The sequence below is a fragment of the Lactuca saligna genome, chromosome 1, assembly GCF_052625555.1.
Source record: "Lactuca saligna cultivar CGN05327 chromosome 1, ASM5262555v1, whole genome shotgun sequence".
Lineage (NCBI taxonomy): Eukaryota > Viridiplantae > Streptophyta > Magnoliopsida > Asterales > Asteraceae > Lactuca > Lactuca saligna.
The window spans coordinates 110,253,819-110,262,897 of record NC_136417.1 but is presented as its reverse complement, the minus strand read 5'-3'; positions in this window follow the sequence as shown (position 1 = coordinate 110,262,897).

The window sequence follows — 9,079 nt, the reverse complement described above, 5'->3', positions numbered from 1 at the left end:
CACAATCTTAACTTTAAGACTTGTTATTGGAACGAAGTATGATTGACCTTTTGATTTAACCATTTCTTCAATTCTTGATTCCTCTTCTTAAACATACAATTGTACTAAGACTCACTTATAGGATCATTTGAGATATGGTTCTTAATCATTAAGACCTATCATAAAACATAAAAGGTACTCTCCCTTCTTCTTAGAATGGAGAACCTTTTATCTTTCTGCCTACTTGATTCTTCTTATTCGTTCTCCCATTGATTTAAACCTTTTTAATCAATTCTGAATTGCACTTAATCTTATAAGTATAATCATATTTACTAAACCTTTAGTAAATCATGACGAATATCTTTGTTACTCTTATGGTGACCTTGATCAACACATAACTTTGTGTGCTCGATCTCCTAGTCCTTTCACTTGACACTTTGTCAACAAATTAGTCTAATTTCCAAATATAAAATTTCTCATTCATCATGCAACCAAGTTGCGTGATTCCAAATTTCTGTCCAATTGAAATTTGGGCGATGAGACACTCTCCCTATTTGGTAAATTCTCGACATTTCCATAAATAAGAATCATATCCATTCGTTGTAGAAATATGTAAACATCAATTTTCATAACGATTTCATTGCAAGGAAATAAACAAATAAATAAATAAGTCAAACAAAATTTATTTTATTTATAAAAGCAGCAGAAAACATTTGTCCTTACAATGAAAAATCCATTGAAAACTATGTATTTCAAAAAGAAAATTTCTAACAACTCTATCATAACTATCTAAGCTCAAAATCTAATCTTCAAGTCCATGCGATCAAGATCCATTTCTTATGATTAGATTCATCTTGCTCTTTCACCAAGCTTCCTTTCTTTTCACCGATCCTACAAAAACATTCAAATGCAATCTTATCACATCATGTATTAAGAATCAACGAATAGAAACTTAATTAAGTTAGATAATGGATTTTACCTGAAGCGCAGTCATACTCTTTGACTCTCCCATCTTTGGAATTTTCAGGCTCTTGGGGCAAACTTCTATCCAACGCCCTTTCTCTTGGCAGCAGATGCAGGTCGCTTCTCTTAGAACGTCCTCGGAAGCATGGTCGGTTGATCGTCTCAACAAATACGCTCCATTGCTTCGCCAAATCATTTCTGATTCAGCAACAATGAGCATGTAATTTACACTACAAGAAAAATCCTGAGTAGCTACGGAAATTTTCTAGTGAAGTAGAATCCGTAGTTATTCTACTATGGAATATGCTACGGAAAGGCTTGTCGTAGCTATTTTGCTATGAATTTTGTTATGGAATTACGTGTCGTAGCTAATAGGTGAATAACTATGGAATTTTGCTACCGAATCAATGTCCATAGATAGCTTGCAACGAAATTTGCTACGGAATCATGAACCATAGTGATTTTGCTACGAAATTCTAACGAATCAAATTCTATAGCGGATTTGCTACAAAATTTACTACGTAAACAAAATCCATAGCTATTTTGCTACATAATTAGCTACAAATATGAAGTTCATATCTATCTTGCTACGACATTTGCTACAAAATCAAAATTCGTAGCAATTTTTCTACAAAATTTACTACGGATAAAAGTTTGTAGTTATTTTACTACAAAATTTGCTACATAATCAAATCCGTAGCTATTTTGATAAAGGATTTCCTACAAAAAATCAAATTTTGTAGCTATTTTACTACATAAATTATTGCGTAATTAAAGTTTGTAGGTAGCTTGCAACCAAATATAAATCAAACAAACTTTACTAAAGTGAAAGTAAATGCTAATGGTCATTGTAACAAAAACAACTACACAAATTTAAATTACAAAACAATAAAACGATTGTTAAACTAAATATTCAAACTATAGGTACACCAAAATATCAAATCCTCGTCAATAATGCATATTTAGTTTTGACGTAGGATAAGTTTGTATAACTAACAACTTAATATATGTAATCAATTTTTAAATTAAAATCCGTAAATATATCGCTACCTTCCATAATATATTCGCCCATTTCCATGTTTTCAACGATAAATCCTCTATGCACGATCGCCAACTTTCTCTATATATATGCAACCATTTATATTGGCTTATCTCTCTCCTTTTTCCTCTGCAACCAAATACGCCCTGTTTTCAGTTGTACTGCTTATCAACCACCGAATTAGATCTCCGACGACAAATACTAACCTACTTCAAGAAACCTAACCTCTCTGGGTAAGCATCTGTTTTGAAGCTTCTATCGTCTATCAATTTGTTTTTCTCGAACACACATGTTAACTTGAGATGTAGAACTTTAGATTTATTAAAATAATCTTTGAATTATGTTTTGGCTGATGTTGAGTTTGTTGCAGAACCCTTTTAAAAGATATCGTAGGGTATGGATTTTGATCGACTTTTATTGATATTTATATTTCTAGTTTACACATTGTCTAGGGCCAACAAAGTATGAAAGCAATTTATTGACTCCTAAAAATTCCTTTTACTTTAAGAATCATTTTTAGATAAATCAAAGTTGGGTCGATGAAACGAGTTCTCATTGAATCAAATCACGTGAATTTCAGTATGATTGTAATGAAGGGTGTATTCTATGAAGTATGGGTAAGTCCTTTAAAGTTAATAGCACATATGGTTTATTTGGAATTGTATATAATTTTTAAATTGGCCATTGATTTGTGAAACAAGTAGCACGACATTTCTTTAACATAAGATTTTGCTTGAAGTTTGAGGCATTGACGAAGGCGGTTACTTGGTGGTGAACAATAGAGCCTAGACATATGAGTTTGATTTTCATAATTGACTTAATTTTACTTCATTAATTTTTATTTTTGGTTTGTTATTTGCGTTTGTTCCAGCTTTATACTTCCAAAGTTAGTGTGCTCATGAGATATGCTAACCAGATTGTGAAGAAGTCCAAAAACAACATCTCCATTGAAGACGGCATCATAGCTAGTTACATAGTTTTCTTTGCAGACATTGAATAATTATTGTTTTTTCATTGTATTAGTTTGCTTTATTGACATCAAAAAATTTAATATTTTTATTTAGAATTTAGGTAATATTTATTTTTGTTTATTGAATTTTCATATTGTTAATTTTTTTAGAAAATTGTGTTAGAAAAGATTTTGTGTGTATTTTGCTATGAAATTTATCTTGTGACCATTTTTTCTACGATGTTGTAGTGTAGTTAAATCACTATGGGTTTTCTTATGGAATCTATTCCATCATGTTTTATGCTATGGAATATTTACTACAAAACCAGACTTATGAGTTTTATTAAAATTTTAGTCACTAGTTATTTCACTATGGAATATTTACTACGGAGTTAATGTGTAGTGAATTTGCTGTGGATTTGTCACGGGTTAATTCATAGTGAATTTTCTATGGACTAGCTACGACATAATTGTGTAGCTAATTTGTGATGGATTAGCTGTGGATTTAGTTTGTGGTTAATTTTCTACAGAATAAGTCTATAGCAAAATTCGTAGCAAATGTGCAACGGATTCCGTAACGACCATTTAGTAACGAAGAATTTTGTCATGGAATGGTTATGTAGCAAATTCCGTCTCTATTCATGTTTAGCTACGGAATATCATGTTTTAGCTACAGAATGTTTCTGTAGCTATTTCATCTTTTTCTTGTAGTGTTAGGTCAATGAGGTTGTCGTCATGATCCATCATATAATACTTTCTTTTGAACTTATTATATGATTCAGGAAGTGACTGCAAAACCCAATTTATAGCCAACTCATTCGGGAATGACATACCCAACATTATCAACCTATCAATGTGTGATTTCATTCCTAGAACGTGGGCACACACGGGTTTACCATCTTCATGTTTCATTTCCAATGGGGCTTTAGTGATGTTGAACCTTTCAATTCTTCGATCTTGTGGGTTAGGGAGAACAATTGGAGGAGGTGGAGGAAGTGAACCTTGATATCTTGTTCCTTGATCGAATCGTGGAATACCATCTTCATGTGGAATGCTTGTTCCACGGGATTTGGGAAGGCCATAGTTGTCGAACTTTGACATCTTCAAAACGGGAGAAAACGAATTCAAGTTAGTTGATCGATTGAGTCCTTAGTAAGTCACCTAAATGAGATACTAAGGCTAAGACCCAACACAATACGCTACAACCTAGAAAAGGGATGCCGTAATCTAGTTGAAGAATATTTGAAGGTAAGTGAATGACGATTCACTAATTTCCACCATGAAAAACGAAAAAGAAATTTAAGTTTTAAATCTATGAAAACTCGTAGATCGTTTGAGATTCATTGAACATTTCAATGGCATGTTTAAATCTCGATATGCCCCTCTTGTTTGTGACTGGGATGCCGAGGATCACAAAGCGGGTGTGAATAACCATGCAAAGTTACATGGTGCCCTCACATGTTACAGTCACCTATTCGATGTGCCGGTAAACCACACACGCTCCACCGAACTATGACAAACATTGAGTCACCCTTTGCTACCTTTTCTTAGAACCATTTAGTGTGCCGGTAAACCACACACACTCCACTAACATCTTCGCAAGGGCACAAAGTGTAATTTCATGGAATTGCATCAATTCACTTTGCCTAAGTAACTAAGATTGGGAATTTGAAAAACATTTTAGTTACTTTGTATTTCATTATACTTATAATAGAGGGTTTCATCCTATCCTACCCGTTCGGTTAACGACCCTCCACTAGTCAAGAGTGCGGTGGGTAAGAGTGGATACCCATTCAATCGCCATATTATAGGCAATTTCCTTAAACACCCCTTATAGACCAGCTTCGTGAATGAGGCCTACTAACGGTAAAACTCACTTTTACTCATACATATATAATGTTAGACTTTTAATGTTATATATAGTATAGGGTGCATTTTACACTTTTAACAATTATACTTTTAATTCAATTAAATTGTAAACCTAAATTTTTATGGATTTATTAAACTTCTTTTAATTATACACCTTAATTAATTAATAAAACCATAAGGGTGTGATTTGAACTTTTTTCAAAACATTACTAGGGTTTTAGAATTTAACATTCCTAATTAAACTTTTAATCAACTTTTAAATTCCAAAACTAGAGGTCAAGTTTTGAAACATTTCAAAACATTAGCGTTTAGAATTTAAATATACATCAAAATTAAACAATCAATCAAAATTTAAATTCCAAAACTTGAGGGCAAGTTTTGAAACCTTTTTCAAAACATTAGGGTTTTAACTATTTAAATTTCAAAACTACAAAACTTTTGGGTTCAAATTTAAACTATAAAACCTAAAGGGGAAAATATGAAACTTTTCATAACAACAAGGATCAAATAAAAAATAATCTAAATTAACAATTAATCACATAATTATCCATATTTGATTTATTTAATGATTTCTTGCAAAACAATTTATCAATTTAGTCAAAATAATTAATCAATTATCACATAAGGAAACAATTATCTTATTAATTGATAAATATCTTCGATTAGATCAAGAATATAGTCAAATATATCATAAAATTAGATTAATATTGATCTAATATGATAAGGTAAATATCCTTAAGCAAAAACAGCAAGAAATCCCGGTCTTCCCTCCTTCTGACGAGCCGACTCGCCGAGTCAGGAATGGACTTGTCGAGTCACCATGGACTCGGCGAGTTCATCTATGGACTCGGCGACTCCAGCCTCCAGAAACACAAAAATCGAATTTTTCAGTTACATCAAGCATCAATACAATAGAAACCAATCAAGGCTCTGATACCACTGATGACTTTTGGTCCTAAGAACATCCTATGTGCTCATACAAACCCTAATGCTTGGATCTAGGTTACTCTATTGTACATGAAAGTTATCCAAGACTATAAACCCTAATTCTAGCATTCAAATAATCATATTAACATGAGAATAGGTTTATAATGTTACCTTGATTGTTATGTAGCAATAACAATCCCAAATCTCTTTGTATTGACTTTGGAAGGCTTAGAGTCACAAGTGTCACTCCTCTAATGGTTCACAAACACCATAAGCAAGAGGATGAAGAGGAGAGAGGATGGAGGCTACCAAAACTCGTGTGAAACCCTAGCAAGAAGCTTAGCCACGTTTTTGGTCCTTAAGGGATCTATATATAGTGAGGCAATTAGGGTTATCTAACAAGGAAACCCTAATTTGGATGCTTAAGCCCTAAGCAACCCATGGAGCCCTTTCCTTAAGGCCTTGGACGATTTCATATGGGCTTCCCCAATAGAATTCGTCCATCTCATAATATAAGGCAATCCATGGCCTAAATTGTAATTATCTTATAATTACAATTCCAGTCCCTTAAGTTTAATTAATCTCTTTTAGTCACAAAACTAATTACCAATTAATTATTGACTAATATTAATTAAACAATATGATTTCTCCTTTAACATATTATTCCCACAATATATTAATAAATCATATTTAATCCTTTCTCTCCATAATTCATCCTATCAAGTTGCTTTGGTGAAGGCAACTCAAAAGGACCTTGCACCATCGGGTAAAGTACATACCAAAATAGTTATGGACTTAGACACTAATCCAAAATAAAGTTCCCAGATTGTGCAAGGTTGAAACTCTCCCAAGGTGTAAAACTCCATTAAAGAGCTTAGATTGATCATTTTGGACCTTTATAGCCTTGCATGTACGTAAAGTTTGCAATTTTACGTAATAAACGTTCCTTAAGATCTTGGATCTGTAATTTGGGGCCTTGCCATGGCTTAAAGAGCATATGCATGGATTAAGATCTGCATGGACTCGGCGAGTTGATTAAGGGACTCGGCGAGTCCATTGAAGATGGCCATATACTCGGTGAGTTGGATGAACAACTCGGCGAGTTCGTTGAAGATTGTCTTGAACTCGATGAGTGTTAGAAAACTCGGCGAGTTGGCTAGGGTTTCTCCCATAATCTTGGCCGTATATGAACTCGATGAGTGAAAAGGAGACCACGACGAGCAGGTCGAGGATTCCACGACTTCTCGAACTCAAGAAGAACTCGGCGAGTCGGAGACCTGCACTCGGCGAGTCAAGTCAACATGGACTGTTGACTCTGACTGTGGACTTTGACATGGACCAAAGGGTTGACCAATTGAATTCTATGGGTTTCTGGGTTTAAGAGATTTATGAAAAAGGGTGTGTGGTACTTTTAGGTGGTGAAGTTTGTGTTGGGACCAGGAGTTGAGCTTTCTTATTTCCGAGGACAGTTGCGAGGTGAGTTATCCTCACTATACTAAGGGGTCTAAGGCACCAAGGTTGGCCCATTGGATTTGATATCCTAGTATTTATTGTTATGTAGAGTTTGAGTTAGTAATGCATGCCACTTGATGTGCTAGTCGGGTAGATCTGTAGGACTTCCTGTAATACTAATTGATTACCTATGTGCACATTTATTTGTTACATGTCGACATGTTATGTGGGGTGGGTTGAGGTTGTACTGCTCCGTGCGGTAGCCAACAAACCCGAGAGCATTCCAGATACGAGCTGAGGGCCCGGTAGGCATTCCATACTCGTACTGAGGGCTCGATGGCATTCCAGATACGAGCTTAGGGCTCGGTAGGCATTCCAGACTCGTACTGAGGGCCCAGGGGTAGTCCAGCTTGTAAAGTTGTGGACCCAGTGCACACTGTTCTGTTTTGATTTATATGATATGCTAATGTTGATATTGCTATGTGAACTGTATTTGTATCAGTATTTTGGGGGTAACTCACTAAGCTCTCGGGCTTACAATTTTAGTTTATTGTTTCAGGTACCTCTGGGGATCGTGGCAAGGCTAAGGCTTGATCGTACAACTCCTCCTATTGTGTTATATTTCTGCGAAAACTCTGATATAAATGTATTTTGAAAACAAAGTTGTAATGTTTTGATGAATTTGACGTGTTTTTAAAAATTTAAATTTGGCTTAAATATTGAGTGTTACAAGTTGGTATCAGAGCCTTGGTTTGAGTGAATTGGAGGAACATTCGTGTGAATCCAGTCTCAAATCGAGGAAAGATTTTCAAAATGGTTTTAGATGGTTTTCAAAATAAGTAAAGGAGGATGTAGGGTATACGATCAGCCGGAGCCAGTATGTAGACCCCAAAATAACATACAGTTATTTGATATTGCGATATGTTAGAACAGCATGCTAGTACTAGGCTAGGGATCTTCAGGAATTGCGTGATGGAATTGCCTAATTATATGATGCCTAATAGCCTAGGGATCCCTTGTGTGAGATTGACATCATTACTGTAGCTGTCTAATGTTTGCATCACAGTTGTACCTAATTAAGATCTTATAGCCTAAGAATGTTTGATTTGGCCTTATGTTCTGTTCTTGTTTGATTAGGAGCTTGGGGTAGGATTGGATATTCGAAAGTCTATAGGGTCTAGCGTTATGTATGGTTAGCATACATTAATGCTGCATGGTTGGTGGAAGTTTCATGAGTAAGAGGGATTGAGTGAGACCGAGAGGTCAGTTATGAGATATTTAGCATTCCTCTAGGAGTGAGGGTTGAGCGCTCGCCTTATTACGCATATTGTTAGGGTTGTGGGGATACTTGGGACGAATATGGGTAAGTGTGGAAGGTAGAAGGGGCCCATCCTACTGAAAGCACCGAACCTATACGCGTGACAAGTAAGTCGCGATCCCTAGGGTTAGTAGGGAGTTGGCTCCCAAATATTTATATGAATTATCTAATATCTTGTTTCAGAATGGTGATGACGAGACACTTTGTGGTTGGATCCAGTTCGGAATCAGGATCAGGGGATGGAGGTCAGGAGGGGCCGACAGCACTTGAGCCAGTGATGCAGATGGGTACAGAGGAGTTGGATGCCAGGATTCGGGAAATCCTGCATGATGAGGTTGCTGCTGCATTCCGAGCTCAGTTACCGGATATGTTCGGGTCGATTAAGACCACCATGGTGGAGTATTTTGATGAGCGCTATGCAGCCCTTGCAGAGACAGCCGCTGCAGCAGCTGCATCTGCTGTATCAGCGACGGGGGGAGGAGTTGGTAGGGGTTTCCAGTACAGGGACTTCGATAACACGAAGCCCCCTACTTATGATGGGACGCAAGATCCTATCAAGGCTATGTGGTGGATTTCAGATGTG